We start from the raw sequence: 17,813 nt of genomic DNA on the forward strand, positions 1-17,813 counted from the left end.
CCTCAGTCACTGCATCTCCTTTCCACAGTCACGGCAATCCCATTTCACTCAGTCACTGCATCCCATTGCCCTCAGTCACTGCATCCGATTCCCCTCAGTCACTGCATCCCATTTCACTCAGTCACTGCATCCCATTACCCTCAGTCACTGCATCCCATTTCACTCAGTCACTGCATCCCATTACCCTCAGTCACTGCATCCCATTACCCTCAGTCACTGCATCCCATTACCTTCAGTCGCAGGATCCCATTTCCAACAGACACTGCATACCATTTCCATCAGTCACTGCATCCCAGTTCACTCAGTCTCGGCATCTCATTTCTCTCAGTCACTGCATCCCATTTCCCTCAGTCACTGCATCCCATTTCCCTCAGTCACTGCATCCCATTTCCCTCAGTCACTGCGTCCCCTTTCCATCAATCACTGCATCCCATTTCCCAGTCACTGCATCCCATTCCACTCAGCCACTGCATCACAGTTCACTCAGTGACTGAATCATAGTTCACTCAGTGACTGAATCATAGTTCACTCAGTCACTGCATCCAATGGTCCTCAGTCACTGCATCCCATTTCCATCAGTCACTGCATCCCATTTCCCACAGTCACTGCATCTCCGTTCCTCAATCACTGCATGTCATTTCACTCAGTGTCTGCAGCCCATTTCACCTCAGTCACTGCATCCCATTACCATCAGTCACTGCATCCCATTACCCTCAGTCACTGCATCCCATTACCTTCAGTCGCAGGATCCCATTTCCAACAGACACTGCATACCATTTCCATCAGTCACTGCATCCCAGTTCACTCAGTCTCGGCATCTCATTTCTCTCAGTCACTGCATCCCATTTCCCTCAGTCACTGCATCCCATTTCCCTCAGTCACTGCATCCCATTTCCCTCAGTCACTGCATCCCATTTCCATCAATCACTGCATCCCATTTCCCAGTCACTGCATCCCATTCCACTCAGCCACTGCATCACAGTTCACTCAGTGACTGAATCATAGTTCACTCAGTGACTGAATCATAGTTCACTCAGTCACTGCATCCAATGGTCCTCAGTCACTGCATCCCATTTCCATCAGTCACTGCATCCCATTTCCCACAGTCACTGCATCTCCGTTCCTCAATCACTGCATGTCATTTCACTCAGTGTCTGCAGCCCATTTCACCTCAGTCACTGCATCCCATTACCATCAGTCACTGCATCCCATTACCCTCAGTCACTGCATCCCATTACCTTCAGTCGCAGGATCCCATTTCCAACAGACACTGCATACCATTTCCATCAGTCACTGCATCCCAGTTCACTCAGTCTCGGCATCCCATTTCCCTCAGTCACTGCATCCCATTTCCCTCAGTCACTGCATCCCATTTCCCTCAGTCACTGCGTCCCATTTCCATCAATCACTGCATCCCATTTCCCAGTCACTGCATCCCATTCCACTCAGCCACTGCATCACAGTTCACTCAGTGACTGAATCACAGTTCACTCAGTCACTGCATCCAATGGTCCTCAGTCACTGCATCCCATTTCCATCAGTCACTGCATCCCATTTCCCACAGTCACTGCATCTCCGTTCCTCAATCACTGCATGTCATTTCACTCAGTGTCTGCAGCCCATTTCACCTCAGTCACTGCATCCCATTACCATCAGTCACTACATCCCATTACCCTCAGTCACTGCATCCCAGTACGCTCAGTCACAGCATCCCATTTTCCTCAGACACTGCATCCCATTTCCCTCAGACAGTGCATCTGATTTCCATCAGTCACTGCATCCCATTTCCCTCAGTCATTGCATCCCATTAACCACAGTCACTGCATCGCGTTAACCTCAGTCACTGCATCACATTACCCTCAGACAGAGCATCCTATTTCCCACATTCACTGCATCTCCTTTCCCTCAGTCAATGCTTCACATTCCACTGAGTCACTGCATCCCATTCCACAGTGTCACAGCATCCCATTTCACTCAGTGACTGCAACCCATTACCCTCAGTCACTGCATCCCATTTCCATCAGTCACTGCGTCCCATTCATCTCAGTCACTGAATCCCAGTTCCCTCATTCACTGCATCCCATTTATCTCAGTCACTGAATTCCATTTCCATCAGTCACTGCGTCCCATTCCCCACAGTCACTGAATCCCATTTCCATCAGTCACTGCATCCCATTTATCTCAATCACTGCATCCCATTCCCCACAGTCACTGCATCCCATTCCCCACAGTCACTGCATCCCATTTCCCTCAGTCACTGCATCACATTACCCTCAGTCACTGCATCCCATTACCCTCAGTCACTGCATCCCACTTCACTCAGTCACTGCATCCCATTTCACTCAGTCACTGCATCACATTACCCTCAGTCAATGCATCCCATTGTCCTCAGTCACTGCATCCCATTACCCTCAGTCACTGCATCCCACTTCACTCAGTCACTGCATCCCATTTCACTCAGTCACTGCATCCCATTTCACTCAGTCACTGCATCCCATTAACTTCAGTCGCAGGATCCCATTTCAAACAGACACAGCATCTCATTTCCCTCAGTCACTGGATCCCATTACGCTCAGTCACAGCAGCCCATTTCACTCAGTCACAGCAGCCCATTTCACTCAGTCACTGCATCCCATTTCAAGCAGTCACTGCATCCCATTTCAAGCAGTCACTGCATCCCATTTCATTCAGCCTCTGCATCACATTTAACTCAGTCACTGCATCCCACTTCACTCAATCACTGCAGGCCATTTCACTCATTGACTGCATCCTATTTCACTCTGACACCGCGTCCCGTTTCCCTCAGTCACTGCATCCCATTACCGTCCGTCACTCCATCCAATTACTGTCAGTCACTGCATCCCATTTTGATCAGTCACTGCATCCCATTACACTCAGTCACTGCATCCATTTGACACAGTCACTGCATCCCATTTCCCTCAGTCACTGCATCCCATTTCCACCAATTACTGCATCCCATTTATCTCAGTCACTGAATTCCATTTCCCTCAGTCACTGCATCACATTACCCTCAGTCACTGCATCCCATGACCCTCAGTCACTGCATCCCACTTCACTCAGTCACTGCATCCCATTTCACTCAGTCACTGCATCACATTACCCTCAGTCAATGCATCCCATTGTCCTCAGTCACTGCATCCCATTACCCTCAGTCACTGCATCCCACTTCACTCAGTCACTGCATCCCATTTCACTCAGTCACTGCATCCCATTTCACTCAGTCACTGCATCCCATTAACTTCAGTCGCAGGATCCCATTTCAAACAGACACTGCATCTCATTTCCCTCAGTCACTGGATCCCATTACGCTCAGTCACAGCAGCCCATTTCACTCAGTCACAGCAGCCCATTTCACTCAGTCACTGCATCCCATTTCAAGCAGTCACTGCATCCCATTTCAAGCAGTCACTGCATCCCATTTCATTCAGCCTCTGCATCACATTTAACTCAGTCACTGCATCCCACTTCACTCAATCACTGCAGGCCATTTCACTCATTGACTGCATCCTATTTCACTCTGACACCGCGTCCCGTTTCCCTCAGTCACTGCATCCCATTACCGTCCGTCACTCCATCCAATTACTGTCAGTCACTGCATCCCATTTTGATCAGTCACTGCATCCCATTACACTCAGTCACTGCATCCATTTGACACAGTCACTGCATCCCATTTCCCTCAGTCACTGCATCCCATTTCCACCAATTACTGCATCCCATTTATCTCAGTCACTGAATTCCATTTCCCTCAGACACTGCATCCCATTCCCCACAGTCACTGAATCCCATTTCCCACATTCACTGCATCCCATTTCCATCAGTCACTGCATCCCATTTATCTCAGTCACTGCATCCCATTTATCTCAGTCACTGCATCCCATTCCCCACAGTCACGGCATCCCATTCACTTGAGTCACAGCATCCCATTTCAAACAGACACTGCATCTCCTTTCCCTCAGTCACTGCATCCCTATTCACACAGTCACTGCATCCCAGTTCACACAGCCACTGCATCCCAGTTCACACAGCCAGTGCATCCCATTTCACACAGCCACTGCATCCCGTTTCACTCAATGCTTCACTTTACACTCAGTCAGGGCATCCCATTTCCATCTGTCACTGTGTCCCATTTCCTCAGTCACTGCATCTCCTTTCCACAGTCACGGCAATCCCATTTCACTCAGTCACTGCATCCCATTGCCCTCAGTCACTGCATCCGATTGTCCTCAGTCACTGCATCCCATTGTCCTCATTCACTGCATCCGATTCCCCTCAGTCACTGCATCCCATTTCACTCAGTCACTGCATCCCATTACCCTCAGTCACTGCATCCCATTTCACTCAGTCACTGCATCCCATTACCCTCAGTCACTGCATCCCATTACCCTCAGTCACTGCATCCCATTACCTTCAGTCGCAGGATCCCATTTCCAACAGACACTGCATACCATTTCCATCAGTCACTGCATCCCAGTTCACTCAGTCTCGGCATCTCATTTCTCTCAGTCACTGCATCCCATTTCCCTCAGTCACTGCATCCCATTTCCCTCAGTCACTGCATCCCATTACCCTCAGTCACTGCGTCCCATTTCCATCAATCACTGCATCCCATTTCCCAGTCACTGCATCCCATTTCCCTCAGTCACTGCATCCCATTTCACTCAGTCACTGCATCACATCACCCTCAGTCACTGCATCCCATTGTCCTCAGTCACTGCATCCCATTACCCTCAGTCACTGCATCCCATTACCCTCAGTCACTGCATCCCACTTCACTCAGTCACTGCATCCTATTTCACTCAGTCACTGCATCCAATTTCACTGAGTCACTGCATCCCGTTTCACTGAGTCACTGAATCACATTTGTTGTTCTCACTTGAATGCAATGGTCATGAATCTCCTCCAATGGTTGGTCATGTATTTCCAATGCAAAATTTTACCAAGTTTTGATTTTCAATTTTGATTACATGTGTCTCCTCTATTCTATAGGACGCTGCAATAAACTCAAATTTGACGAATCATAAATTAACCACCATTACCGACAGAGTTAATTTCATCAAACAGATCCAATTAGAATTGTCACATTCCCAAATCCTGATTCACGTTTTTCTAATTATGGGCCACGTGGTTAAGAAAAAAGACACTTAGAATCACAGAGATGTACAGTCGGGAAACAGATCCTTTGGCCCAATTTGTCTATGTTGACCAGATATCCTAAATTAATTTAGTCCCATTTGCCAGCATTTGGCCCATATTCCTCTCAACCCAGCCTATTCATATACCCATCCACATGCCTTTTAAATGTACAAGCCTCCATCACTTCCTCTGGCAGCTCACTCCATACATGCACCACTATGAAAAAAATCCGGTCCATTTTAAATCTTCCCTCTCTCATTTTTAACCTATTCCCTCCAGTTTTGGCTTCCAGCAATCCGGGGAAAAGATCTTGGCTGTTCGCTCTATCCACGTCCCTCGTAATTGTATAAACTTCTATATGGTCAGCCCTGAACTCCAAAGTTCCAAGAAATAGCTGCCTGTTCAATCCCACGGTATACCTCCAACCTCCGATGCTGGTAACATCCTTTTAGAGCTTCTCTGAACCCTTTCAAGTTTACAACATACAACAATACAGCGCAGAACAGGCCCTTCGGCCCTCAATGTTGCGCCGACATCCTTCCTCTCGCAAGGAGACCAAAATCGATTGCAGTATTCCAAAAGCAGCCGAACCAACGTCCTACATGGCTGCTAAGTGATCTCCCAACTCCTATACTCAATGCACTGACCGATAAAGGCGAGCACACCAAATGTCTCCTTCATATCCTTTCTACCGGTGGCTGTACTTTGATGGAACTACGAAACTGCACTCCAGCGTGCTGCCCTGATTTGCCTTTCCAAAATGTAGCACCTCACATTTGTCTAACCTCAACACCACCTGCCATTCCTCAGTTTATTGGCCCTTGTCAATGTCCCATTGTATTCTGAGGTGACCTTCTTGGCTGGCTACTACACCTTCAATCATTGGGAAACTTACTAACCACACCTTCTATTTTCATGTCCAAATCATTGCATCACTTCAACTCCCCCTCCCACTCCCTGAATGACATGTCCATCCTGGGCCTCTTCCAGTGTCACAACCAAACCACCCAGAAACTGGAGGAGCAGCACCTCATATTCCGCCTCGGGAGCTTCCAACTCAACAGCCTCAATGTGGACTTGGCCACCCTCAAAATCTCCCCACCCGCCAACCTCATCCCAAGACTAGTTCCTCCCCTCATCCCCGCCTCCATGACCTGTCCGCCTTCTCTCCCACCTATCCACTCCTCCCACCTCACTGACCAACTCCCACCACTGCTTGGAATTATTCTTCTTTTCACACTTCATCAGCTCAATGTTATTTCTAAAATCTATTTTCCAATTGTTGGAAAAAGTGAGAAAAAGAGAAGTAAAAGAAGTTACATTCTTACCACTCGTGAAATCTCTGAATATTCTTCTGTTGAAAGGCCGCCAAGGAACGATGCAATTCTTTTGTCACAAACGCTGTGAGGGAGACATCTTTTTCGGTTCCACTAACTCCACCCTAAGGAAGACAAACCCACGTAACATACCTAGTGACTTAAAGCATACTCTATTGTTGCCCAAGGTGGAGAGCTGGATGAACACAGCAGGTCAAGCAGCATCAGAGAAGCAAGAAAGCTGATGTTTCGGGACGAGACCCTGCTTCAGAAAATTGGCGCTGGAGAATCTGAGATAACAAGGTGTAGAGCCGAATGATACTGCTTGGCCTGCTGTGTTCATCCAGCTTTACACCTTCTTATCTCAGATTCTCCAGCATCTGCAGTTCCTACTACCTCTATTGTTGCCCTTTCACTTTACTGAACTAATATGAGCCAGTAGTTTTGTTTAGGCTCGTGTAATCTTACGGTTATTGGCCTGTACAAAATCCTGAATTAATTTTGATCGACTGACGGGAGGAGAGATGAATTTTATAGAAATTTTTGTTTTCTACCAATTTGCAGAGGGCATCGTGGGCGATTGAAGGACAGTGTTATTATCCTCCAGGTCTGTGGACTGCATCATTACCAACTTGCCTATTTGCATATACATACAGTATTCATGATGTACCAATGAAACATAATAAACCAATACTGTGTACTAAAAACAATGTTCACATATCAATGGAAAGGTAAATATTTATCATAGAGTTTGAAGGATTGAATTCAATGATAAAAAGCAAAAACCAGTGAAGATGAGTGCAGTTGGTCAGCACTTTTGCCACGAAGTGGAGGTTGGCAGTTTGAGGCCACCCAGGAACAAGCAAGCTCTGTCTAACTCCAAGGGCAGCACGGTGGCTCAGTGGTTAGCACTGCTGACTCACAGCGCCAGGGACCCAGGTTCGATCCCACCGTTGGACGATTTTCTATGCGGAGTTTGTACATTCTGCCCAAGCCTGCACGGGTTCCTGCTGGGTGCTCTGGTTTCCTCCCACAGTCCAAAGATGTGCAGGCTAGGTGTCTGGGCCATGCCAAACTTGCCCATTGTGTTTAGGGATGTGTAGATTAGGTGTGTTAGTCATGGGAAATGTAGGGTTACTGAGGAAAGGGTTGGGGGATGAGTCAGGGTGAGATGCTCTTTGGAAGGTGGCTGTGGACCTCTTGGGTCAAAAGGGGCTTGTTTCCACACCGTAGGGATTCTATGATATGGAAGTATCTTTTGAAGTGGACATTCATGGGTATGCTGTAACAGAGACCTTGAAATACTGCACAACAAATATTTGGAACTAGACTGTCAATTCAGACATAGCATCAAAAAAGGTCATGGAAGTTGTCACCGATATAAAGCAGGATTGATGAAAATCCAGCAGGAAATGGTGACAAAAGGCACAGTATCTTTTATTCATCTCCAGTTATTTTGTCCAAGGCACTGGATGCTGGCAGGATTGAAACATTTAAGAAATGCTTCACAAATCACATATAAGGACCTGCACATCTTTGAACAATGGGAGGAAACTGCAGCACCTGGCAGAAACCCCTCGCAGACGCGGGGAGGACGTGTCAATTCCACACAGATATTTACCCAAGACTGGAATCTCAATTGGCTCCCCAGTGCATGAGCAGCTCTAACCACTGAGCAACTACCTTGCCCAGAAGGGCTTTTATAAGCGCATACATTATTTCCATTAAGACAGATCCAATCCTCTATGTCCAATCAAAATAACATATTGTAGATATCATGACAACAATCATAAATGATTTTGAACAAGTAAATCAAAAAACTTGAAATAGTTTCCAAGCCTAAACACGAGATATGGTGCAGGTAAGATGAATAGTGCAACAACAAAAAGGCCATATTTTATGTGACAATCGGTAACACTTGAAAACTTGCAACAATTCGTTGCCAGTAGTGCTCTGAAGTGGCGTGATGGTGCACTCCTTCAGACACTGGAATGAAACACCAAAGATCACAAATTCTCCTTCAATACCGTGTTGTAACAGTGACGGCATCAACCTGTGTTTATGGGCCTGACTGGAAACCCACACAACATGCATAAACAAAAAAATAATCTAAGGTGATAGGAGAAAAAAATGTATGTATGCAACGTCTTTGAAAAGCAATTATTTGTCGCGGCTGCAAGCCCATAAGAAATCTCATTTCGCAGATTATATTCATTTGTACTGCAGGTCATGCCAGTCAGAATCAGTTTTCGTTTCATGACAGATAACTAAAATGTCCATTACAATGAACTTTGGTTGATCAGAAGATTTTAAGTAAGGACTATGTCTTGTGTGAGCTGACGGCATTGGGGGATGGAGAAGGTACATGCACTGCTGGCATCTTGACACCATTGAATGAGCAAGCGTGGACGCAAAGGTTGTAACAGGTAACAATTGCACAGGCAATATCTTTTGAGCTCCTTCCGAGCAGGCCTGTAATACTCTAAAGCTGTGCCAGACCCTCACTTCCTCCACCTTACGTACGCTGCCTTTTCTTTTTGACAAGAAGCACCTCTGTACCCGTCATCCAAGGCTCCTTAATCTTACCCCTTCTTACCGGTCTCAGAGGAACAAATTTATACATCACTCGCAACAACTGCTCCTTGAACAGCCTCCACATGTCTGCTGCGCCCTTTCTGTGGAACAATTGCTCCCAATCTGTACTTCCCAACTCCTGTCTGATAGCATCATAGTTTCCTTGACCCCAGTGAAATATCTTCCCCTGGTAACTGCTCCTTTCCCTTTCCATGGCTATGGTAAATGGGAGGCTCTTGCGGTCACTGTCGCCAAAGTCTTCTCCCACCACAAGATCTGACACCTGTCCTGGCTCATCGCCGAGCACCAAATCCAAAATGGCCTCCCGCTTCATCGGCCTGTCCACATACTGAGTCAGGAAACCCTCCTGAACACACCTGACAAAAACGGCTCCATCCAAACCATCTGCACTCAGGAAGTTTCAATCTATATTGGGAAAGTTGAAGTCACCCATAACAACAACCCTGATACGTTTGCACTTTTCAACAATCTGCCGGCCAATGAGTTCTTCGATCTCCCAACTGCTATTTGGGGTCTGTAGAAAACCCCCAGTGAAGTGACTGCTGCCTTGCTGTTCCGAACTTACACCCACACTGACTCAGTCAACAAACCTTCCTTGGCAACCTCAGCCCATACCACCTCAGTAGATGAGTCCTCAAAGGTTCTTTCAGCCGCCGTTATGCTGTCCTTGACCAACAAAGCCACACCTCCCCCTCTTTTTCCACCTTCCCAGACCTTAATGAAAGATCTAAACCCGAGAACCTGCAACATCCATTCCTGACCCTGCTCTATCCATGCCTCCGAAATGGCCACAACATCGAAGTCCCAGGTACCTATCCAAGCTGCAAGCTCACCTACATTATTCCGGATACTCCCGGCATTAAAGTCGTCAAACTTCAATCCAGCTTGCTGTCTGCCAGCACACTTCTGTGACAGTGAGGTCCTGACCATGTCCTCCCTACGCTCATCCTCCTGTGTACGAGGACTACACCTCAGTTTCCCATCCCCCTTCTGAGCTCGTTTAAATCCACCCGAATGGCACTAGCCAATTTCCCACCCAGGATATTCGTGCCCCTCTCATTCAAGTGGAGACCGTCCTGTTTGTACAGGTACCACCTTCCCCAGAATGAGCCCCAATTATCCATGTACCTGAAGCCCTCCCACCTGCACCATCCCTGCAGCCACGTCTTCAGCTGAAATCTCTCCCTGTTCTTTGCCTCGTTATCATGTGGTACGGGTGACAAACCAGAGATGACCACTCTGTTTGTTCTAGCTCTCGGCTTCCACCCTAGCTCCCTCAAATCCTGCCTGACATCCCTATCCCTCTTTCTACATATGCCGTTGGTGCCTATGTGGACCACGACTTGGGGCTGGTCACCCTCTCCCCTCGTGACCCGAAAGAGACGATCCGAGACATCAGAGACCCTGGCACCTGGTAGGCAACACACCAATCGTGAGTCTCTTTCGTTCCCGGCAAATCTTCTATCAGTCCCTCTCACTATTGAGTCCCCAATGACTATCACTCTCTTCCTATCCCCGCTTCCCTTCTGTGCAAGAGGGACAGACTCTGTGCCAGAGACCTGCACCCTACTGCATACCCCTGGTAAGTCGTCCCCCGGAACAGTATCCAAAACGGTATAGTTGTTTTTCAGGGGAGCGACCGCAGGGGATTTCAGGGGAAGGTTAGTCAACACCGGGTAAACGTGCATTTTTGGCTGAAGAAACATGTGTTTCAATGTGAGCTAATGGAAGAAGCCATGGAGTCAAAGCTAAACATTTCGACAATAAGACAACCATTCTTCAAAGCAGCAGACGGCATGAAAAAGAAATGAGCTGCTTTAATATCCACTTAAAATTTATGTGGAATATCAGATGGAATTTTCTTATTGACTCGATTGTGCAATCATGTCGAGCTAAAAATGTTAACTGCATTAATTAATACTAATCAGAAACGGACTTTGTAGTAAATGGTTTGACGATTTTCTGTATCTGGAACATCCCCTTTCCTTCTCGAACGAAGATCGTACCAACCTATGGTACCAAACGGTGAGTCAAACGGATGGGACACGTAATCTTTAAATTTCTCATCAAAACAGTCCAATCGTATGGTTCTGTGCAATAAAAGAGAAAGAATAAACATGTTTCCAACAATTTTGCTGATGTTTATGAACAGAATGCTCAAATTGAAAAAGTTTGGGCTGGCATGTCTGCTTCCTCCAGCCTGTTTAAACTGTTCCATTCAATGTGAAATTTGTGATAAGTTTTAGCACACAGGTCTATGTGATCTGCGCCACCACCTTCTATTAGTCATACATGCTTTCCCCCTCTTCCTGTAATACATTCCTTGAAGTGTTCAATGAAATTTTGATTTTAAATCTTATCGTCATATTCTTTTGATTCTCAAGCATCAATGAATCTGATGTTGCCGCCATTCCATGCAGTGCACAGCACGTCAAACAGGAGTCTTACTCTTGCCATGAGCACTGAGGTAGTATGGGGTCACAACTGTCTCACAGTTCAGAATGAAATTCTACAGATAGGGCTATGAAGAGTCATGCAGTTAATTTTATTTGACATGCTATTTCTTTTCTTCACAAATATGCTGGATTTAAAGTGATCTTCACCCTCATTTAAAATGAATTCAATATCCAACCATCTGTAAAACTAGCATATCCAAATTTTAATTTGAGTTCAGTGTTACACAAAGATATGACTTTTTTAAAAATTATATTTGAGTCAACATTAACATTTCATTCCCTGACAGCGGGTGAACTTACTTTTAAACTCCAATTTTCCTTCGGTATTAATGGAGAGGTGAGCCTTTTTGCAAGCACCGAAAGGCTGCACCAGTTTATGCTAAAACTTACGGAACTGTAAGTTTCACAAATATGTTCCTATTAAACACTAATTCCTATTGAAGCAGTATGAAGCTAAATTCATTCAACTGGACAGCAAAAACGGTCAAGATTTTAAAAGCAAGCAACTATTTTGAAGTCACTCTTCAAACTAAATTCCATCTTGGTGTGTGAGAGTCCATAGGTTCCTCACTCTCAACGAACCATTCAACTGTCATGCAATTACTGAAACACACAGACAAAAAACATCAATGTTAACAGTCACTAAGATTTTGAGAGTGATTTGGAATTCGTACTCAATACCCCCTGGGGAAAATCTGTTCCAATCTGGATAGTACTCACTTATCACCATCCCACCTACCTTCCCTACCACCTCCTCCCCCTCCACACTATTTGTTTCTGAGCTCCCTTCCACCCTCCATTTCTCAGGAAGGGTCCTGACCCAAAACCCCAACTTTCTTGAGCCTCTGATGCTGCCTGCCCTGCTGTGTTCCTCCAGCTCCACAATGTGTTATCTCAGACACCAACATTGGCAGTTCTTACTATCTGGATAACTCATTCTCACCTTGTCACAAGTGATTTTTCCTCATTATCTTTTCAGATGACGCATGTACATGTATATACATAAATATACATATTGCACTTTTATGCCTGAACCACGAACCGAGAGGATATTTTAAAAGAGTCTCTTCATATCTGCATGAAAGAGAAATCATCAAGGTCATAACTTTCATTTTAGGAATAACTCGAACATTCAAAGTACTCACAGTCAGTGTCCCATTTCCTTGACCAGTCAATTTGATGTGAATCTTTCTTCCAAGTGGAAACTATAACAGCAATTATATTTGAGAGTCAACCACTTCATTGCATCACCAATATTTCCTTGTCTGTTTGAAGCATAACATAATGAAATAATCATGGACAGATTGGCCAACAGTGTAATTTAATGTGTGTTATGGCAACTCAAAATCACAACCATTGAAGTGAGCTTTAAAAAGCTGCTGTCATACAACAGAGCACTTTTTGAGATGCAGTGATGAACATACTTCCTGAGATGCAAATAATATATGCCAAATTAATTCCAAAGAATACCTTTACAATTAAAAAGAAGCTAAAAATCTCTTTACATTGCGAAGCTTGTCAGATTGCTATTAGTCAATGGAAATCGTTCAGAACAATTATTTATTCCCAGATGAAAAGGAAGTGTATACATTTCATGACAACAAAATGTGAGGCTGGATGAACACAGCAGGCCAAGCAGCATCTCAGGAGCACTTTTGTGCTCCTGAGATGCTGCTTGGCCTGCTGTGTTCATCCAGCCTCACATTTTGTTGTCTTGGATTCTCCAGCATCTGCAGTTCCCATTATCTCGTATACATTTCATTTTCACATCTTATCCAAGAGAGAAAAAAAAACACCTTCATGAATGCATTGTCAAACAAGAAGACTCACAAAAAAAGTCATTTGGCCCATTGAATATTCCTCCATCATTCGGTGAGATCATGGTTGATCTCATTACATGTATCATGACACAGCATTTCCACCAAACCCTGCTTATAGCTAATACATGCTGATCCAAGTAACATCCTGGTAAATCTCTGTTTCTGGGCCATGCCTTGTCTTTCTAAATATTTTTTCAGTCATCAACAAATTTCGCCACAGCACATGCACCTCTTTCCTCCAAGTCATTAATAAACAAGCACAAGAGCTGTGGTTCCTTCAGCGCGACCTCATTTCTTACTGACAAGCCAACCCTGGCATCTCTGTCCATTTGTATCGGAGATAATAGGAACTGCAGATGCTTCAGAATCCAAGATAACAAAGTGTGGATCTGGATGAACACAGCAGGATGAACACACAGAAGTAGAAGGGTCTCGGCACAAAACGTCAGCTTTTACGCTCCTGAGATGCTGCTTGGCCTGCTGTGCTCATCCAGCTCCACACTTTGTTATCTCTGTCCATTTGCCTGTTCTTTCTATCGGACATGAATCATTGGCTATTTCGTTCCCAACACTTATCCCCTAACAACCACCTCTCTGTGATACCCAGAGTGATGTATCTGTCAATTTCAATCTGCACCACAAACTCATTCACTTTGTTTCATACACTCCCTGCAATTCAATACAAGATCTTCAGTCTGGCATTTACAGCCACCCTTCTTATCTGCTGCAGCTGAAGTGAGACTCCTGACCATTTCCATACTTTTTGTCCTATTACTTGCTCTGGAAACTTTGCTGAGCACTTACCAGCTTCTAACTTTTTCCACAATTTTCCATGCAACTGAGCTCACCCACTCCACACTTTTTATTTTAACGCCCTAGCCCCAGGCCTAGGTCTGTATTTTGCCAGGAGACTTATCCCAATATGATTCTCGTCGAGCCGAGAACACCAGAACAACTCCCTCCTTCCCCATACCGATGCCAATGTCCCATGAATTCAAACACATTTCTGCCATGCCACCATTTGAACAATGTACATCTATAATTATGTTCACACCGTGCCAAATTGCTCAGATAATAATCCAGAGATTATTACCATTCTGGTTCTGCTTTCTCACCTCAGCACCTCGGTGCTCATAATCCCTCAGGAGAACCTCTTTCCTCTTTCTTCCATATCAATGGTACCTGTGTGGACCATGATAGCTGGATTTCTACTCCTCCCACTTCAAGTTCCTTTGTAGCCGAGATGGAATATCCTGAACCTGGGCACCAGGCAGGCAACACTGCTTTCGAGACTCTCGATCCTGGTCACAACGAACAGTGTTCATTCCCCTAACTATACTACCTCTGATTATAACTACATTTCACTTTTTATTCCCGCTTCAATGTCCCCCTGTACCACAGTGCTACAGTCAGTTTACTCATCTTCCCTGTCCCCTGCACTCTCATCCACACACGAAGAAAGAATCTCAAACCTGTTAGATAAGATCAAAGGCCAAGGTTCCTTCTGCACTACATCCTGAATCCTTCCACCTGCCCTGTTCTTTGTCATTGGCCACTGACCAAGTTTCAGCGAGTTAATCTAAGGTGTGTGACTGCCTCCTGAAGCACAGCATTCCCCAGTAACTGTCCCCAACATGATTTGTTGATTGGTAAAAACTGACATTCCAGTTCATCAACCCTAAGCTGGAGTATGGGGCCTGACCACTCGCCCGTCATGTAGGTACAAATCATCATCTGGCCTGGCATCTCCATTTCAATTACTTCGATCTTAATTTGATTTGAAAACATTCTGGTCTTTTAGTTTGTAGCCTGGAAATATTTCTCCGATTTACTTTCAATCTGAAAGCTACCGATAATAGATTCTTAAACCAGGAGCGATCACCAACCAATGAAACTGGTTCACCCTCTCGGTCCCTGATTCTGGCTTCAATTCACCCTGTCTCAAAAAAAATGCTTACCAACTATCAGGCAAAAAAAGCAAGCAAATGGCACCTCTTACCCTCTGCACTGACTTACCGCATTGCCACCAAGTTCCCCAAAATATATATTCACTTGGTGCATTTCACTCGAGATGTCATGTCTCCTTCCAGAACGTGCAGAGCATACTGATCCATAGCAATATACTACCTTCAAAACCTCAGCTCTTAGCTTATTACTTTTGAGTACATTCTCAATGCTTTCTCCAAGTCCAAACACAACACATTTACTGGTTTTCCTCTATTAATTCTCCTCCCAAAACTTCCTCCAAAAACCCAAACAAATTAGCCAGACATAATTTCTCTTTCATCAGGCTATGGTGATTCTGTTTGATTAGATTCTGATTTTCCAAATGTTCTGCTACTATTTTCTTCATAGTTGATTGCCACATATTACCAACAATAGATGTTAGGCTGGTTCGGTTGTAGTTATCTTCTTTTTGCCTCTCTCCTTTTTAAACAGGGATGTCACATCGGCAGTTTTCCAGCCCTCAGATGCTTCTCTGGAATCTAAACCTTTTTGGGAAATTACAATCAATGCATACACCGACTCTGAAGCTCATTGTTTAGAATATTAGAAAGTAAACCATCACGGCAAAGAGTCTAATCTGCTTTCACTCCATGAGATTGTCGACTGCTACTTCTCTCATGGTACTGATGGTGTGGTAGTGATGTGTTTAATTCCTCCCTGTTTTCTTTAGTAATAAGGGGATCCTTGAAGTATCTTCCACTGTAAAGACTACCCTTTTCTCATTATCACTGATAATGGGAACTGCAGATGCTGGAGAATCCAAGATAACAAAGTGTGAAGCTGGATGAACACAGCAGGCCAAGCAGCATCTCAGGAGCACAAAAGCTGACGTTTCAGGCCGAGACCCTTTTCTCATTATCATTGTTTCTTGATTTAAAAATTAACCTGGCCGTTACAGCCTAGCATATGATTAATGGCATTACCTCTAAAACCTTCTTGGCTAAAGTGTTCAATAAATTGCTACAACCTGAAAGAAGTAATTCTTCCCTGAATTAATGGGCAACCAATTTGAAAATGTGGCCTCTGGTCATAAAATCTTTCACAAATGGGAGTAATCTCTACGGATATACACTATCAAGCCTCTTAAGAATCTTACATGTTGAAAAAATAAGATTGTTTTCAATCTTATAAACGCCAATGAACGTAGTCCCTGCCTGCCCAACTTTCCTAAGCATAGCAATCCCCTACGCCATTTCCGAAATCAACCCAGTCAACATGAGGTGTACGGCCTCCGCAGCATTCGCTCTGTGGCCGTACATGACTTTTAAGTTACCATCTTGCTGCTACAACTCTACTTCTATTAACGATGCAGTCCTCTGTCCATCCGAACATACTACCCTTGAACACACGGGCTCTTTTCCTTCGAGACACCTTACGAGCTGTACCTTATCAAATGCTTTGTTGAAATCTCAATGTACGACATCAACTGGTGGTCCTTCATCAGTAATGTTTGTTTCCTTCTCAAAGCACTGTAGCAAGTTTGTCAAGTATTATTTCCCCGTTATGAAAGGATGTTCACTCTGTCGGATGTTATAGCACACTCAGTACCCTGTTATTTCATCTTTCATTGCCGGCATGAACATCTACCCAGGTTGACCTAAATTGGCAATACTTGCTTACTATTTTGTCAAAGTATCTTTGTAATAATGGTGTTATGTTCACCATCTTTCAATCCTCTGAGAATTTTCCACAATCTAAGGATTCTTGGAACATTATCATCAGTGCCTCCATTGTATCTGAAGCTGCGCTGTTCAACATGAGAGGATACAACTCATCACACCCCTTGGATATTTTCTCTACTGATTGGAGTCATGTTTGGAATTCTGTGCAGTGACATTCACTTTTAACAGTTTGCTAAATACTACCAGGAACAGAAATTGTCATCCAGCTGCAACTAAACTAAAGCTTTCAGCACAGAAGGAAGTGTTTCAATTCATTATGAACCTAATAACTCCTGAAAAGGGAAATACAATTTGCCTCAGTCCATAAATGTTCTTCCTCCAACATCCTGAGATGCATCATCTGTATTTCTTCAAATTTACCACAGATTCTGTTTCAATCATCCTTTCAGCAATACGCATGACAACAATTCGGCATTTTTAGTCCCCCTGTAGTCTCCGTTGCACATGTGCATTGTTAGATGATTATTTATTTGCGTGCCTGCTTTTTTGCTCGAATGGATAAAGGTAAATTTCTGTTCTTTTGTCATCAGAGCTATTGCCTCCTCACTCTCATCTTCCTTGTTTTATCCTGTGCTGGAATATTTAATTTGTTGACATATCTGAAATATGTTGTTGAATGGATTGGGTTTTGTCACATTGCATCCCCCATAGACCATCTACCGATGCTGTTGCTTGTTCTAACAGTTATTATCTCGCAGAGTGGAAAATGCAGTTTGAAAGCAATGGAACATTATCGATGAAGAAGTTGATGCATAAATTGCTGCGATCTTCTAAACTACAAAC

General features: G+C 44.5%; 1 long non-coding RNA gene across 1 annotated transcript in view; it reads right to left on the reverse strand.

The window, feature by feature from the left end:
* LOC132207986 (uncharacterized) overlaps positions 1-6,639 on the reverse strand; it is a 36,923-nt gene extending 30,284 nt beyond the window's left edge. Inside the window, exon 1 of the long non-coding RNA XR_009444089.1 lies at positions 6,483-6,639. This is a non-coding gene — a long non-coding RNA (uncharacterized LOC132207986). The remainder of the gene's footprint in view (positions 1-6,482) is intronic.
* Between the last annotated feature and the right edge of the window lie 11,174 nt (positions 6,640-17,813).

This window comes from Stegostoma tigrinum, unplaced genomic scaffold (assembly GCF_030684315.1).
Source record: "Stegostoma tigrinum isolate sSteTig4 unplaced genomic scaffold, sSteTig4.hap1 scaffold_237, whole genome shotgun sequence".
Lineage (NCBI taxonomy): Eukaryota > Metazoa > Chordata > Chondrichthyes > Orectolobiformes > Stegostomatidae > Stegostoma > Stegostoma tigrinum.